General features: G+C 28.7%; 1 long non-coding RNA gene across 1 annotated transcript in view; it reads left to right on the plus strand.

Moving 5' to 3' along the window:
- The first annotated feature begins 15,843 nt into the window (after nucleotides 1-15,843).
- The window catches only part of LOC147816442 (uncharacterized), a 419,310-nt gene continuing 416,019 nt past the window's right edge, over nucleotides 15,844-19,134 (plus strand). Inside the window, exon 1 of the long non-coding RNA XR_015433603.1 lies at nucleotides 15,844-16,266. This is a non-coding gene — a long non-coding RNA (uncharacterized LOC147816442). The remainder of the gene's footprint in view (nucleotides 16,267-19,134) is intronic.

Below are 19,134 nucleotides of genomic sequence, written 5' to 3' on the forward strand. Positions count from 1 at the left end.
AAAAAATTTTTTTTGTATGGAATTATCTTTGAATTTATAATTGTGAGAAAAAGTTTAAGAGGCATGGAGAAATACGAAGAAACTGAAATTAACGTAAAAAGATCGAAAATTTTGTCAGCTTTCCAATTGAGTCATAAGGATCGTATTTTACAGTTTGCTGTTGCTTCCTATATTTCGAAAGTCAAGAATCTTAACACAGCGAGTAAAAGGTATACAATGCAGATCCTAGTCAATTATGAAGACAAAATGTTGGATTAAGTAAGGAAAAAGAGCAAAATCGTAATCAAAATTTCAGATGTCACTTCCAAAAAAAACATTTCGAAAGCAAAATAAATAGAAATACTCATTGATTTCTAAAGAAACACTGCAAAATAAATAAATAAATGAATGAAATATGATAGATAAAGTGAAATAAAAATTCGTGCTATTTCAAGATATTGTTATTTCTTTTTTTTTCCATACTTTTTTTTTAAACAAAAATAAATAGTTAGTCAAAATTTAAATGTTCATGGTAATTACAACTATCTTATAGAAATCGAATACTTATGCTATTTTCAAAAATTCTGAAAAAAATGTTACAAGCCTGCTGCCTCGTTGAAGGATAGTTTTAATCCCTCCAACAAGTTTCTGAAAAATATCCAAGTCGATTGCTGCTTTTAATTTCTAATGTTGAGAAATTAGAAAGCTAAATTCGCGAGGAGCAGCTATTTTTCCAAAATTTCACTCATTTCTGCTAACCTTTTTCATTTCTACACTTTTTTACTATCCGAACCCTATCGACACTATAAAGAAAATTGCAAAATATATACCTTTCATATCCGATCGTTCAAAATTCGACCATACAATTCCCCCCTCTTTTTTTTTTGTCCCAACGGTAGCAATAAGTTTCAGAGGAACATACGACCCAAACGATAAAATGAAGAATATAAATAAATAAAGTAAAAGAGAAGTAGCGTTCGAGAAAGAAGGAAAGACAAAAAAGAAACCAGGTAGTCTGCTTTTTACTCTCCTTTTTTCTTTCTTCTTTTTTTCTTCGTGAAACGTGATTTTTGCCACTTCGTTTCTTTTCGTCGTCCGTCATCTTTCCATCGGTGATTGACAGAAATTTCTCTTTTGATGCAATTACCCTTTCGCTTTACTCTTTCTTTTTTCTTTTATTTCCCCCCCCTTTTTTTTCTTTGCATCTTTCCCTTAGGAGTGCCGTTTTTAGAGTGGGCATAAAAAACAAAGAAAAAAAGAAGTAAAGATTGGGGGAAGTAGATATGAAAGAACGTTAAAATCAATAGGCTGTGTGGCTTTTTGGTCAGCGACCTACTATTTTCTTCACCTAGGCAACCAACGTATACCGAATGGTATTATGGGTATTGCGTGCATTTCATATCCTGCCACTCAATTTTTGTCACACTGATTATTTATTTATATTCTCATGCAAAAGATGTCCAAACAATGTCTTTAGTTGCAAAAAATGTTTTGTTCCAGTTTCTAGGCTAATTTTAAATGTCTGGAAATCCTAAAAAAAAATCTAATTTTTGTTTATCAAGTGTAGTTAAATGAAATATATTGGCTATATTTTTAATGAAATATATTGGCTTCTTTTCTAAGTAATATCAATGTTTATATTGCTTTTCGATATTTTTTCGGATTTGCAGTATAATGAAAAATATTCTATTAAGAGTCTAAGCATTTGATTAAAAAGAAAATAAATAAATAAATAAATAAAAATTGGGCGATATTTTTTAAACTGGTGATTCTGTATAATAGCAAAAAATTTAATTCCGTTGTTCCCATTAAGTTATGATTTGCAATTTCTCTGGCAATTTATCAATTGCATGTAGATTTATATTGTCTCTTTAAAACAAGTAAATAAATAAAAATTATTTTCATTTTATAAACATTTGCTTCATCTCCTAAAAAAATATTTTTTTGATAGTGAGCCAGAAATGTTTTTTCCCCTGAATAAGAAAATACTCCAAAAAAATTCTTATCCAATGAGCGGATTTTCGCATACTAAAAACCATTAATGATTCGAAATGTTGATCTTAAATATCTAATTAACTAAAGTTCTAACTATTAATTAAGTTACGTCATCAAGCGCAAAATCATACTTTTTCTGAATAAACCTAATTTTTTTTTGTCAAATTTAGATTTCTGATCTTATAAAAGGTTTTGCCGAAATCTAGAAAATATGAATTTTTCAGTTCAGTCAAGAGAACGATTGACAGGTTAGAATGTTCATTTAATTTCTTTTGTGAATTCATTTAAATCACGAGAACTTTTTAAATGAGTCAAACATTTTATGCACAAAATTTAAAAAATTCGTACATCAAAAGACAGTTTAATATACAATAAATAAATTTTGATAATTTTTTATTATTTTATATTATTTTATTTAATAAAATTTGCCAAAAAATATAGAATTTTTAATACGTGAAATTTTATTATTTTAAACAATATAAATCTTAAAGGTAAATTATAAAATTTAAATCAAATAGTTCTTGAGAAATGAAAATTTAAAAATATTTTATTTCTCAAAAACAATTTGATTGATTTCGCTAAATTTGACATGACTTTAAGAAACTGATCAAATAATCTGCGAGCATGATGTATATTTCAAAAAATTTTTCTTTTTGAATTTCACTTTCCCAAGAATTATTTGCACGGTGTTATTCAACCTTATATTTAGTTGTTTAAAATTATATAGTTTAGATTTTATATAACTTACAATTCTAAGAGTTTCAACCATTATTAAATAAAATAATAAAAAAATGATAAAATATTGTTAAAAAAATATTTTCAGTCTTTTATTACCTGTGGATAAACGAATTATACGGTATAATATAAAAAGATTTTGATTCCTCTGGAAAGTTTCGGAGACGTCCTAAAATATACAAAAAGGAATATTAACTTTGAAGGTTCTTAACTTTCCACCGTTTTCCTGACTAACTTTTTGAAATCACTTTGTCTTAATTGCCGCTACTTCCCATATTTTATGTTCTGAAATCCAATTTTTCCGAAAAAAATATTTGTTAACTCGTAGAAAGCATAATTTTTTTTTTCTGATTTCGTTATTTAATTAGAAGTTAAGACCATTATGATTGACACTTTAGTACATGAAAGTCCGATCATTAGAACTGAAGTTATTCAGGAGAATATCTTTTTTCCTTTTTCTTTTCAGAAAAAAAACCTTACGATTATTATGACCAATTACGATCACTACTACCATTTTCATTTATTACCATTTAGAAATGGCATCGATGGTAAAGATATTTGTCACATGGAAGTCTAGTCTATAGCGTGTTGTCTTGCAAAATTTTCTTTCACTTAATGGAGATAATTTTAAAGATTTACTTCCAAACGAAAAGATTTGATGTCGCGAATTTAAAGTCTTATAAAATATATAAATTTCGCCAGGTAAAATTCTAAATTTGACAACGAAAGTATCCGTTGTATCGTTGCCATTTGTTCACATTGCATCTAGGAGGAAACATATTTTCATTTAAAACGTAAAGAATCACAGCCATTTTCTGACGAATCTCTTGTTCCAGATGCTACAAGAGTAAACTTTGTGTTATATCGTAGATGAATAAAGCGTGAAAAAAACATGAAAAAAAGCATGAACAATAAATCACATGAAAACATACAATAGTCTATAGTGAACAATTTAAATCAGATGATTCTAACCATAGAAGGAAAATAAAAGCTTTAAAATTTTTTGTATAATTCCTTGATAAAGGTCATTTAGCACGATGTTTGTTCATCAAATATTGATTATGTGCCGTTCTTATGGTTTTTTAGCGTTTTGATTTATTCAGAGTTACAGACTCCAATTGTAAAGTGTAAAGAACCATTTTAAAAAAACTTCGCTTTTAGAAAATAATAAATTCATAGAACAAAGGTCTCATGGTAAAAAATTAGTGATATTAATTTCTAAACTCTCTTTTTTCTGAAGGCAAAATTCAATCATATTTTCTCCTACAACTTGAATAGTCCTAGCCATTTTTTTGAAAAGCCTCCTGTTCCAGTTGGAGAAAGTAGAAATTTTGTGTTATATATGACTAGTGTTAAACAACGCGATGTAATATTACATAAAAACATACTATAATAAAGTTATGAATGAAAGTAATGAAGAATTTTCAACACAGCCAGGTTCTGCATTTCAAAACCTGACTTACATTGTTTGTTTATTTGGTAAACTTAGATTTTTTCCCATGCTGTTTAGCTTTATTAAAAGCTACAGTCTCCAATTCTAAGGTGTAAAAAACCATTTAAAAAAATTTCTGCTTCAGAAGATAATAAATTCATAGAACATAGGTCTCATGGTAAAAAATTAGTGATATTAATTTCTAAACTCTCTTTTTTCTGAAGGCAAAATTCAATCATATTTTCTCCTACAACTTGAATAGTCCTAGTCATTTTTTTGAAAAGCCTCCTGTTCCAGTTGGAGAAAGTAGAAACTCTGTGTTATGTATATGACTAGTGTTAAACAACGCGAAGTAATATTACATAAAAACATACTGTAATAAAGTTATGAATGAAAGTAATGAAGAATTTTCAACACAGCCAGGTTCTGCATTTCAAAACCTGACTTACATTGTTTGTTTATTTGGTAAACTTAGGTTTTTTTCCATGCTGTTTAGCTTTATTAAAGGCTACAGTCTCCAATTCTAAAGTGTAAAAAACCATTTTGAAAAATTTCTCTTTTAGAAAGTAATAAATTCATAGAACAAAAGTCTCATGGTAAAAAATTAGTAATATTAATTTCTAAACTCTCTTTTTTTTGAAAGCAAAATTCAATCATATTTTCTCCTACAACTTGAATAGTCCTAGCCATTTTTTTGAAAAGCCTCCTGTTCCAGTTGGAGAAAGTAGAAATTTTGTGTTATATATGACTAGTGTTAAACAACGCGAAGTAATATTACATAAAAACATACTATAATAAAGTTATGAGTGAAAGTAATGAAGAATTTTCAACACAGCCAGGTTCTGCATTTCAAAACCTGACTTATATTGTTTGTTTATTTGGTAAACTTAGGTTTTTTTCCCCATGCTGTTTAGCTTTATTAAAAGCTACAGTCTCCAATTCTAAAGTGTAAAAAACCATTTTAAGAAATTTCTGCTTTAGAAAATAATAAATTCATAGAACATAGGTTTCGTGGTAGAAATTAGTGAAATTAATTTATAATATACCTTAATAACGGTGAAATTTAATCATACTTACACCTGAAAGATAAAAATTCAATTTTTCTCGTGATATTTTCAGACAAAACCACTGCTCAGTACTAAAGTACAAATTAATATTTAATAAAATGACTCTATTTTAAAACATGAAGTTTAAGGTTTACATTAAAAATGTGAGAAATTAATTTCTAAAAGCTCATTTTGTAACGGTAAGACTAAATCTCATTTTTACTTTAAAATTGAAGATTCAGCTACAAGTTTTCAGACAAAACTGCAGCTACATTCTAAAGTGTAAAGAGCTATTTAAAAAAATGGCTCGTCAAAAGCGTAATAATATATAGAGCGTTAAGAAAATATAGGCCTCACGATACAAAAATGTGGGACATTAATTTCTGAAGTTTTCTTTTATATCGGTAAAATTAAATATAATTTTTCTTTTTCAATTAAGAATTGAAGACTTGATCTTCAGACAAAGCTATTGTTCATTTCCAAACAGCAAAGCATCATTTTAAATTACACATTTAAAAAACACTATTATTTTTTAAAAAATTAGGAAGCTCCGCAAACCAGCCTCCGTAATTGCTTCTCATTAATCATTTTTTGTTTTCTTAAACGTCAATATTTTCCATAAAAACGCAAGAAATTTTGTTTTTAAAACATATAATTATTGTAGCTTTATGTAAGAACATTTTGTTAATGTGTTTATCGTAGTGAAATGGATGATTACCTGCATTTGAAAAATAGTCAACAGAAAAAAAAATTAAACTAAAGAATACACATTTTGTCTCATTAAAATGAGGTAAAGTAGAAGTAATTTTACACGTTAGCGAGTCTTATTACAATTCAAGTATAAAGAATGTTTTTTTTATCGTTCCTTATTAAGTTTTTTTAAATTAAATTTCAATATTATTTTATGTAATTACAATTAAGACTTGTATCGCTGACCGACCTGTGTAGGGGGCAGGGAAATGTCCTTGCATCAGAAAGGTCTTGGGTTCGAATCCCGGGCAAGGCATGGATGTTTCTTTCTCTCTCTGTGTGTTCTATGTGCTTTCTCCTTTGTGTGTGAATGTGACCCGCCCCATAAACGAGTTGTGGTTGAGTGAATGGCGTGGCAGAAGTCAAATTCCTGGCCGTAGATGGAGCCACTGAAAAACAAGAGCAATCCGCACCCCCACTGCCTAAACAGGAATACGACAAAAAAAAAAAAAAAAAAAAGACTTGTATCTAGAAATCTCTTTCTCCTTCTCAACATTTTTTTACTCTTGATTGATATATATTACAACACGAGCTTATAAAATAAAGAAATTAAAAACTGAAGATGGAAAAATAAATATTCTGCATGACTAGATAACATTTAATATTTAAAGAAAAAAAAAATAACGACTAAGGTCTTAAATATGCAGTAACATTCAAACAAATTGGACTTATGAAACAAAATTTGCGTGAAGTTCTCAATTTATATTTCAGTGCGTCAAGTTTTAACTCCGTAGTTGCATGCCATCTGGCTGTAGATCAACGAAACATGGTATTTTTTTCTTACAACTTCATCAGTTAATGGTGGCTGAGGGGATAGAGCATTCGCCTCCCAATGAGGTGAACAGGGTGCGAATACCAGCGATGGCTGGTCGATACGAATTCCGCACCGGGCCAACACCGACCACAGTGCTGACATAAAATATCCTCAGTAGTAGACGGATCATGGGTTTGAGTCTCCTTGCCGTCAGGCTAACCATGGGTGGTTTTCGTGATTTTCTTCTCCATGTATTGCAAACGCGGGTTAGTTCCAAAATTTCTCCCAATACTTGATCTTGAAGTTTCCTTCTGAATTGGGTTCAAAATTATAAGGCTACGGCGTTGAGCATTGGTAGACGTAAACTCAATATTAGGTCAGCTGTTTAACGACGGTTATAAAATGAAATAAAATAATTCATGATATATATATGAAATATATATATATATATATATATATATATATATATATATATATATATATATATATATATATATATATATATATATATATATATATATATATATATATATATATATATATATATATATATATATATATATATATATATATATGAAATGAAAAATAAATAAGTATTGAGAATTCGTGAACCATTTTCGGAGAAAGTAACGGTACAATTCTTAAGTGTTAAGTACTATATTAATAAATGATATTTTATGCAATATATTCATGTTTAAAAAATAAATATTTCGTGGAAGAAGCTCATGAAATGAATTTTTCAAGTGTGCTTATTATATTATCAGCAAATCTCAGTTGCACTTGCACCTGAAACTGGAGAACTGGAATGCCATTTGCACACAAAGGTTGCAAATGTTAAAGCATGTTGAGATGTTATACGTTGTTTTTTCACTGTTTCAACTCAAGTTCTTATGAAACAACTACGTTAAAATATGCTTATTTTTTAAAAATTTCAATTGGAAAAAAAAGCAAACAGAATTCGAGGAAGGAGACTAACAATTTAGTAAAAACAATCAATTTAGAATATACAAAAATAAATTTAAAGATGAGAGAAAGGGCAAAGAATATGGGACACTTTCTTTAATAGTGACTGGACAAATTTTGCTAAAATTTCTCCCTCTTGTTTCATTTCGTAAACCTGAAAATGTCAGTTACCTCATTATTCTAAAAATACACAGATGATAGTGCTTTTCTTTGTACCAACAAGATCGTTGGTTTCTGGTAGTTATTTTTTTGTGTTTTTAAACGCTATGTTCTGTTTATAATGAGTCATCGATTTCAGAATTCACTTCAATGTTTATAGCACTAATATTTTTAAATTCAGTTTATAATTTGAAACAATTTACTTCAGTCAAGATATTTTAAAACGGAATTGATTTTTTTTCCCTTTTATGATATTGTCATATGTGATCCAGTAAACCTCTAATTACTAATTGAATACCAAAGAAAGAGATTGCTAAATTTATAAATTTCCATTTTTAGGAATTTGGTATGATGGGTTGTAAATATAGAATACTAATTTGGTCTATCTTTTCACTTTTTAGAGCCATCTTGACATTGGGCTAACAATGCCCGGTTTTCGCTATTATCCCTACCGCGCATTGTATATGTGGGTAATAACAAATCTGCACATCCGTGTGTACAGATTCGTCAGCTATCTGCACACACGGGTACCACTGTTTCAATTCAAACCGTGTACAGACATTTGGGAAATATTGGTCTATATGATCGAAAGCCTGTCAGTTGTGCTCCACTCTCGGCAATTGTCGCCTACAATTATTTTACTGTTTTCCTCTCTGTGCAATATATACGTGGGTTATTTTCTCTAAAAAAATACTCGATCAATGAAAGGAATAGAGTATTAATGTTTAGTTTTATTGCTACATACTTTTAATGACTCTCATATGATGACATTGTTCAGATTTTTCCTGCGATAAATTAAAATGGTTAATTTGTATAATCTATTTATCTTTGTGAGTCAAAAGTCAGACACCATATTATAATTTCATTTTGTAAAATCACCATAGCTTATATATTTATTGTGACATATTTTGAATGGTGTAATTTCAGAAGCATTCATTTTACTAATTGTCAAGTGTTCAAAGTTTAACAACTTATTTTGATCTTAAAGTTGCACAAGTTATAAAAAAAAATTGAGTTCGTAAGTTATAGACAGAAAATCGTAGGAATAACATAAAAGCTGGGTCAACAAAGCTATGGTCTAGCTATGGTCAGCACAATAGAACCTCTCTTTACCTTAACAATTGGCGCAACAATCAGCGATTGAAGAAAAGCAGTCCATTCAGTCATGCAGAACTTCTGCATTTGCCTTCTGAAGAAGTTGAGCCCCACTCCTTAAAATCTTGTCTGAATCCTTCAGAGGGAATCCCCAGAGTCCACTTCCACATCGGCTTTTTTGCTCCGGTCACAAAGAAAGATCATATTCCAGCTGAACTTAGGCAGCTAGCTTTGGAAATTTTAGGCGAGATTCCCATTGACGCCGTAAAAATTTACACAGACGGTAGTGGACTGGGAGACCTAGCTGGTAGCGGCGTCTTCATTGAAAAATCTGGGAAAAAATTACTCTATCTGTCTCCGTAATCCTGATTTCACTTCAGTCTTTAGAAGTGAATTAATCGCAATTGAACAGGGCATCGACGCTGTAATCAACGAGAGTGACTTTGGAGATCTTTGGATCCTGTCGGACAGTCGCAGCTCCCTTCAACACCTACACAATTGGACTAAAGTTGGAGACAAAACAAGCATCTACATCCTTCTTAAACTTCAACTTATTTCAAAGTACCACGACATTCATCTTCACTGGATACCATCCCACGTTGACATCTTTGGCAATAAGCAAGCGGATCGCTTGGCCAAGGAGGGCTGTAGTCATTCAGCACTTTCGTCCTCAGACCTTACCTACTCAGAGAATCAGTCCAAAATCAAAAGTCATCTATAAAAAAAGTGGAGGATAGGAAGGAAGGCTTCGAAGGAAGAAAGGCTTATGCAATCTGCTCCAAATGTGAAGCCCAGCAGGCCTCTGCTGAACATATCCTTGACTGCCTGTGCCTTTCCAAGGAGGACTTATACGCTACTTCACTTCTTGTCATGGACTTTTTGAGGGTCAACAACCTATTGGATCTTGTCTGACTTCGTCAGACAATTGGAGGATAAGGAACAACAACAACAACAACATAAAAGCTTGATTAACTTTTGCGAAATATTTTAAATTGGTTATGTAGTAAATATAATTGATTAGATACGAAATCTATATTTCTTTTTTAAAAAAGTGCGTTATTTCGCCCTAGTTAGCAATTTTGTTAAATATAAAGAAAACACTCACTGATCAGAAGTTTACATCCACAGTTAAATAAATAAATAACAACAAATAAAAGCGAATATTTAATCAATTATAGCAAACGTAATCGTGAAAATAAAGGACGGATTGAACATTATTCAATTTAAGCATATTCATTATTAGAAAAACCTTATCGTTCACTTATTATCAAATTACAATATAAAAGAGCAGTAAAGGTGCTTAATTTATTTTTAAAACCTTTGCTTTCTTTCGTATTTGATAGTTTTTTTTTAAAATTCAAAGTGACCAAGCACTGATCTAGAGTTTGCATCGACAGTTAAATAAACAAATCACATCAAATAAAAGTCCTTATTTTTGCCAATTACAGAAAATGTAATCTAGGAAATAAGGGATGAATTGAATATTTTTCAATTCAAACATATTCATTAAAAAACCATATTGTTCACTCAATTTCAAATTACAACATGAAAGAGCATTAAGGGGGCTTCAGTTATTTAAATTTAAGATTATGCGAGCTTAAAGATTTTTGCCAAACGTCCAATTTATCTCTATATTCAGGTTAGATTGGACACTCCAAAGGAATGAAAGGGACGTGTGTCGTTTTACCCTTTCTAATCAATGTTAATGATGTAAAACTCATATTTAAACCCTCTAAAGATTCCTTTACTAATTTGACTTCCATTTGGGTAATTTTACTATTTTAATTAAATAGAATTTAACTCAAATGTTTAATTTAACTTTGACCAGAAATTTAATTTTAAAGTCTGATTTAATTCAAGATGTTTTTTGAGAGCTGGTAGGGTTTTAAGAAAAAAGAAAGAAAAAATAAGGGATCATAAGCATCAAGAGTTTATTAATTTACCTATTATTATTATTTTGAGATACTGTTTGTTATTATTTTAAGATATTGTTAGCTATTTTTATAACAATTATTTGTATTAAAATATTTAATTTTTTCAAAAATTATTTTTTATAGGCTCCCAGCCTTTTCTGGATAACTTTGCTTAGCAAATACGTTCCAACAGCCTCTTGCAAAAAAAATGGTTGCTTCTTAAATCCTTCATAAAGTTGTTTAATAATTTTGATAAGAAGTTTTTTTTTATCTACTGAAAAATCTTACTGAACAATAGATTCATGTTCAAAAGAATTGTAGTTATAAACTCTCAGAAATAAAACTCTCACATTTGATGATTCAGAATAATTTCGTAATGAAATCACGCGACTCGAACTCTTAAATGTATGGAGAAAATGTTCCGCCAAAATGGAACATCATCGTAATGCAGTGTGGGAGATTGCTAAGTAAAATGACAAAACTGGAATAAAGACTAGACGATCGAAAAAACGGGGCGAAAAAGATAACTGACCTGTGTGGTGGTCAAGGAGTTCAAATCCCACTTCGGGCATTGGTGTAATTTATTTCTCTGTTTTATAAGTCTTTCTTGTGTTGTTTGGGTGACATTGATCGAACTATATGTTGCCTACTATAAAATGATGGCTAGAAAATTTAGGTACATTAGGTACTACGTGCTATTTTAATTCTTTTTTTAAAAGCAGAATGACGAAGTATATATATATTTTTTTATATGGACGAATTTCATTTCTTTGAAGAAGTGACGATAGTTATTTCGTCATTTTGACGAAATTTTTGTTCGGAGCATATATTACGAAACGGTTTCGTCTAAAACGGAAAAAGTTTCGTGAAATTTGAGTATCCATTTTAACAGTGTAATGCTAAAAGTTACATAAATTTCACAAAGTAACAATTGTTTGAAAGAATTAGTGCGCATAATACTATAAATGGGCATATTTTTTAAATAAAATGATTTTGCAAAGAAGCCATAAATTGATTCTAGCATAAAAATATGTGTTGTCAATAAAAGGAATAATTAAAAATGAATAAATAAATAAATAAAATTATAACATTGAAAAGTAAATAAAAAATGTGACTAAATGCGCTGTATAAATTTTTAATCTACCTTAATACCAAAAATGGTTGCAACTATACACCAGAATTTTTTACTGTTCAGTAAATAGCTAAAATACAGATAAATATTTAATATAGGTTATTATATAGGATTTATATAGGTTATGCCGGATTTTAAAGAAAGTTCGAATGGGCTCAATTTTGATTTCACAAAAATGTCACGGGCATTTAAACCGAAACTGTAGATACTAAAGAATTCTAAAAGAAACTATAAAAAGTTTAAGTAAATAGTTTAAAGATTAATTTAATGAGAGTTTATATTACAATAAGAAGTTTAAATATTCATTTAATAAGATTTTATATTATAACAAAAAGTTTAAATAAATAGTTTACATATTCATTTAATAAGAATTTATATTATAATAAAAAGCTTAAATAAAAGTTTATTTTGTCTTACAATGATTTTTAACAAGTTATGAATAGTTAATGTTTACGGCTTATTGTATCAATTTTACAAAAAAAAGAGGAAAAAAAAACATAAAAAGAGTGTGTTATACATTAAAAATTCAGTGTAAAAGAAAATAAAGTGAAAAGTAAATTACTATTACAGGGAAAACCACGAAAACCTCACACAGTTAGTCTGACGGCAAGGGGACTCTGAACCATGATACATCTATAAAAGAAAAGGATATTTCACGTCAGCACTGTGGTTGGAGCTAGTCGGATGAGAAATTGGCATCTACATGCCATTGCTGGGATTCGAACTCAGCTCTCCTCATTGGGAGGCGAACGCTCTATTCTTCGAGCCACCACGGCTTATTAATTCACGATTACTGATGAGATTTGTTCATTAAGTCTCCGGGTTCCGCCAAAAGAAGCTTAATCATTTGGGATTCTACAGTCGAAAAAGATTAGGAACCACTGATCTAATTTATATGCAATGGCTATTGAAGCTATGGATGCAGTGATCGCTATATCTTAAAAAGTATTGATCTTGAAAGCATTAAATCTTGGTAAAATTTTGACTCTTGACACTTTTGATCATAATTACATGTCCACAAACTATGTATTTAGTGAAATCCATAACGTCCATTAAATATGGAAATATGTGCAAAGGATTTTTTAACTTAAGTCTTTTAATCAGTAATAATTTAATTGAATGATATAGCCGGTAAAAATAGATAAAAAATAAAATAATTTTTATATTACAAAAGCGTTTTCGAACGACGAAGATCATGATTTAATGACGCTTTGTGACTCATCATTTCATTGTAATATGAAAATGTTAACTTTATTAAAGCAAAGAGTTCCCTTTTAGTTTCTAAGGAAAAATGTAAAATAAATTATTATAATAACTTCAGCAAACTTTAATATCACTATGTATATATTGAATGAAAGAAAAATAATTAAATGAAAATTAAAAAAATGCTTGAATTTTGAAAGGGAAATAAAATTGTTTCTAACTTTCAACTGTTAAATTTTCTTTTGTGTGTGGAGCTGAGTAGAAGTCATTTTCACTATTCAATTGAAAACAAAACCCTTTTATTTTATAAATTGCTATATTAATAACTTGCTTAATAACATGTAGAGTTAAATATGCAAATAATTTTCTGATAGAAAGCGAAAAATATTTATTTTGAAGTATACTGCAAATTTATTAAAAAATTTCTCTTGTAAGTTGTTATTGATCTTCTTAAACAGCGCCAACTGGAGGCGCTAGCATCCACAAATTCTGAACATGCCATTCAATATGATATTTTATTAATGTATGATTATGGTAAAACAATACTTAAAAAAATATTTATGAGCAAAAATGAAATAAAGAGTTTGTCTGAATAATTTTCTCTCATTTCAGAGCTATTTTTTTGCTAGCATTATTAAATTTGAATTGTGTGTAATTGAGACTATTTTAGTCCCTGATCCTAAAAATCGTTCATAAATTTGAATTAGATCTTGGTGTAAGACGTTTTAAAATGGAATTTAGAATTAGCCATTGATATAGATTAAACTACAGATGGTTAGATTTTAATCAGACATTTTAAAGATAACATCAGTGATGTTTACTAGCTTATAGCTGTCATCAATAAAAAAGGAGTTAATTCAACATTCTTTAATATTTAATTATTTTTTATTCGTTAAACATCTAAAGCTCAGTGAGAAAAGTGAACGTGGCAGCATAAGTGGAGTATGGCACCAAATTAGTATTTCCAAAGTTATCTAAAGCCACGTGTTTATTTTGTTTGTTGTTATGTTCTTAAACCGTGTTCCTAAATAACTAAATAATTTAAAATCTGCTGCAATTGAAATTTAAAAAAAAGTGTTCTTTCAGGAGAATTGTAAAAAAATCGCTATACTATTATTGACGCTAATGATGCGTGATTATTGATTTTAAGCACTAATTGAAATTAAAAAAATACTACGTACTAAAAAGTAAAATTAATGTAGAAATGGTATTAATTCGTTTAAGAGGAACATAAAGTATCACCATGCTGTTACTAATGCTATTGATACTTAATTAATTTTGGTAATACGCTTTACTGCATTATGGCAATTGGCGAAATTTTAATAGGTACTAAATTACTAATAAGGAAACATTTAGTATATTTAGTTTAGTATTAAAACTGCATCAATGCTGTTCAATTTGAATATTTATATTGTGGAAAGTGGTTTATATTGTGGAAAGTAGTTTTCCTTGAAAGGGATATGTACAAAGGAAAATCGCTTGATGGGAACTGATGCCTGGAAATGTCGTGATACGCCTCTAGGGGCGGTTCTCTCTGTTATGATCTGTTCAGAAGCACTCGAAGAAGCTGTTCATAATAGTGAAAAGCTCTTAGCGGTGTATGACGACATTTGCGGAGATGGGTTTCTATACAATTTTATTCCTGAGGATGCGCCCTAGCTTCCCTAGAAGTTTATCGCAACATTTACGCGATTTGCTGTTATATGTATAATGCTTTTAAACCTGTACATTTTGACAAAATTAGACTAAATAGAATAAGAAATAGACTAAAAAAAAATAGACTAAAAATGAGATTTAGAAGCAAATTTGCAGCTCAGAGAGAGAAACTGATTGTTGATTTGAATTTAGCGATACGAATGTTTCTAAGATTTGTAGAAAAATCTTAAGCAACGGAAAAAAATGCCCCAGTGTTAATAAGCTAAAACCGGTAAAACAATAAACAATTACTAAAAAAAAGCATAAAACAATATAAGTAAGTAAGATAAAACCACAAACAACTTTTATTTAATTATTTTTCCTTATTTGCTTTGATTAAAGCGTTTTTAAAGAATAGAAGAAAAAAAAATATTGAAAAAATTATACGTGGTTAAAAAAGCACATATTTTTCCTTGCAAGAGAAATAAATACTTTTATCGAGGAAGCTAAGTGAAGGACTTTTTGTTTCTATATATTTAGTAAAGATATCAATAGAGCTTAGAATATTTCTTCTAAGTTTATTGTATATTAAAAATTTGAATAAAATTTATGCATCATAAAATTATGCCTTTCTCTCATTGAATCCAAGGCATTGCTAAATAGAAAAAAAATATTTAATAATTCTATGCTCTTTAGAAAAAAGTTAAGAAACATTTGAAACTATTAAAAATTGAGGGAGAAAATAATGATAAGATTTTGATTATGTTTTTTAACTTTCAAATGATATATAAAATTGTTTTTAACACAATTAGCTCCATATTTCCTTACTTGAAATAAATAAACTATAAAATAATACAAACATAAATTTTTAACGGAATAATTTTTTTTTCCTGTTCAGGAGGAAAAAAAAATTATTCACGACATTTTATGAACCAATGCGAAACAGAAACTTTCTTTTGAAAACGAAACTATTCTTTATCAGACACGAAACCCATATCTTGTCTTATAGATGGCGCTATAGTAGTTAACACCACTGCGTCATAGGAGAACCTAGAAGTGGGCATCTCAGAAGGCCAGACGCCGTCGATGGCGATATGTGTGAAGCTGTGGACGGAACTGAAATTGTTTATTATTTTTTATTATTATTTCTTCCCAGTAATAAGAGCGTTTGATAGTTTCGGAACTTTTTTATTCTCCCGATATAAGTTTTTCCATAGGAATTTTTCTCTCGTTCTTCTCCTATAATATCGTCTGCGCAACTCTGACGAAAAAAGAACATTTACGGAACATATTGTTGTCAAGGCCGTATTTGAGAAAGTGATGACAATTGCACGTGTGCACAGGCATAAATACAGGTGGAAAAAAAATGATCGAACTATTGACATGCTGGAAAGAACAAAAAATAAGATTAAAACGAATGACGTGCCAGTTTTTCCCGTCTCCAACAACTAGCTCTTGATTTAAAAACAATTCAGGTGAGCTAATTGTTAATATATTTACAATGAAATAAAATTCCGAAAAAAAAATTCCTCTAAATTAAGTTACAAGAAATATATATGTCTCTGACTTCATAGTTCAAAATGTTTAACAAAACCTGAAACGATGTTTTTTACGTTTTAAATTTTTTGTTTTTAAAATTATAATAATGCAATTGTGCATTATTATAATTTCAAAATACACTCATAAGTTCAAAATCATAAATGCAATTCTTTTATGTAATCACTCAACTAGAAATAATGTTTATCTTAATGGAAATAAAATTAAACTTTTCACACTTTTTAAAGCATTGATAGTACATTTAGAATAAGTAGTGTTCGAAATTTAAAGATAAATTTGGCAAAATCACCTATCTCAAACCAGTGAAGATGCATTTGGAAGAAATCACACAACTTGAAACATTAAGGAGTTGTAGAATTTTAGATAAAGTTAATGGAAGAAAAAAATCTGACGGTTTTTATCATTTATAAATAAAATTATATGAAAGTAGAATGAATTAATCTTATTGAATCTAAACTTAACTAGTCCTTAGTATATGGTAGTCAAGGAAAACTAGTAGCATACTAAATGTGCACTGCTAGTACTTACAATATAACTAATAATTTATTTTTAAAATTCTGTAATTTGGCTGTTAAAGTAACGTCATAAATTTGTCGCAATAATGTCCAAATTGAAGGGCTTATATATTATGATAAGTCACATTTTTAAGCTGTTCCTCGATTTCTATATTGACATTAATGTTATCTAATGGAATTTCCGGATCTGATGAAAAAGTAGCTATCTAGAAACAGTACTGAGGAACAGTTTTTATTTAAACTTAACCTTTGTATCTCTAAAACTCTTTGTAAAGTATACCAAGAAAAATAAGCGTTACCTACCTTTGGAAAAGTGTGGCTTATTACTTTATTTTGTCCCAAGGCCTTCAGCTATAAGGTTAAAAATATGTTAAAAAAAGATGTAAAATTCGCGAAGTTGCACTTAAGTTTTTTTTTAAATTGATGCATTATTCTAATGTTTCAGTTATTATAAACTGAAGTTTGACCTTATAGCGATAGTTTTAAAATATTATTAAGGGGTAAAGAAGTAAAATCGTAAAGATCTTTTAAAAGTCAAACAGAAGTCGAGGTGTAAATAAAATTAAAGAAATTATGTACGGTCTGTTTTCTAGAACTAAAACTGTTTTTTATTTCTCATTTTCTGACTATGAAATTAATTTTAATCAAATGAAATCGATTTTTAACATACGAGAATTATAACTTTCAAATTTATTTTATTGGTTTTCTTATAATTATCCAATTGAGTTTTTGGCCAAATTTTATAACAAAATGAGCGATGAAACATGTTTATATATTTTTGACTTTCAAATACATCTATAAGACATATATATCATTTGTCTTATACATTTTAAAATGTATGACTAAATACATACTAAATATTCATCATACAACTCTATGTATATCCTTTTCTTTTAATATTCTAGAATTGTAGAATTATTTAAGCTTATATATTTGATGTAGCTTATATAGTTTAAAAAATCAGTTCTATTTTAATTGAGCTTAAATTGTTATGTATTATAATCATAAATAATTTGAATTATTCATTTTTAAGACAAAATAAAAAAATTTATAATTGTGGAATGTCATAATGTACAAAAATTGAAAAGTACAAATATTAGAAAATCGATAAAATATAGGCAACATAGTGATAAGCCACACTTTACCCAAAGATGAGTCTTATCCTTTGCTTTCTTTTATCCTTATTTACTATTATTTATAAACTATTACCAAGCTTTGTTTTCTAATAGGAACTTTATTAGTTACCACAATTTTTACAAGGATATAACACAAGGCACTGAAGCCTTTTGTTATCTATGGCCGAATATCGTTAAATCTTCTATTAAAAAAAAACCTCTTTTGATCAATTAAAATTTTTTTTTATTACTATTATCATTATTAATTTATTCAAATACCAAATGAATACTAATTTATCAAATGAAGGGATACCAAACCCCTTCAACTTATCGAGACAAACATCAAGATAGCACTAAATTAGACATTTAGATAGTCCCACCATTTACGAATGTCCTATTGGCAAACTTATGTTTCAGTTAAATATATTTTAGCAGTTCTAATAATTTTTGTAAAAATGAGTATTGGTGTGATTTACTTTTATTCCAATTTTTAGAAACTTTTATATGTTTGAAATTTTTCTAAAAAATTAAAAATTTTCTGTTACGGGCGTAATATATTGTGTAACGTTCGTAACAACCAATTTTTAATTTTAAGAGAAAATTGCGGAGAAAATTACTTAAAATTGGAGTAAAAGTAAATGACACTAAGAATTGTTTTTTAATAAAGATATTTGAAGTGCTAGTTTTTTTAAATTGTGTTGTATGATTTTAAAGTTTGTAAATATGACACTCCAAAATAGTGAAACTGACCCGTACTTAAAATTAGCTAAATAAAACATTTAATTAACAGTACATTTTTAAATAAAAAAAAATGAAATACCTTAAATATTTTTGACTCAATAATCGGATATTTACGTACTAAATTACGATCTTGATTATTCAAGAGGCTAATCTTAAATATTTAAAAAGTTAGTGAAGATATTTTAAAATATGAAATAGACACACAAAATATAAGTTCTCTAAAAATACATAAATTGTTTTCGTTGGATAAAAATCGGATTGGATAGTTAACTATTTAAATATGAAAGGGGGGAGGAACCGTTAATCTGGTCAATATGGTCCTAAAAATTTAGATGGGCGAGCGGTTGAATGATAATTTAATGATAATTTCCTCTTAATGATAATTTCCTCTTAATGATAATTTCAAATTTAATAT

Source organism: Parasteatoda tepidariorum, chromosome 1, assembly GCF_982258835.1.
Source record: "Parasteatoda tepidariorum strain Cologne lab strain chromosome 1, Ptep-v5.0, whole genome shotgun sequence".
Classification (NCBI taxonomy): domain Eukaryota; kingdom Metazoa; phylum Arthropoda; class Arachnida; order Araneae; family Theridiidae; genus Parasteatoda; species Parasteatoda tepidariorum.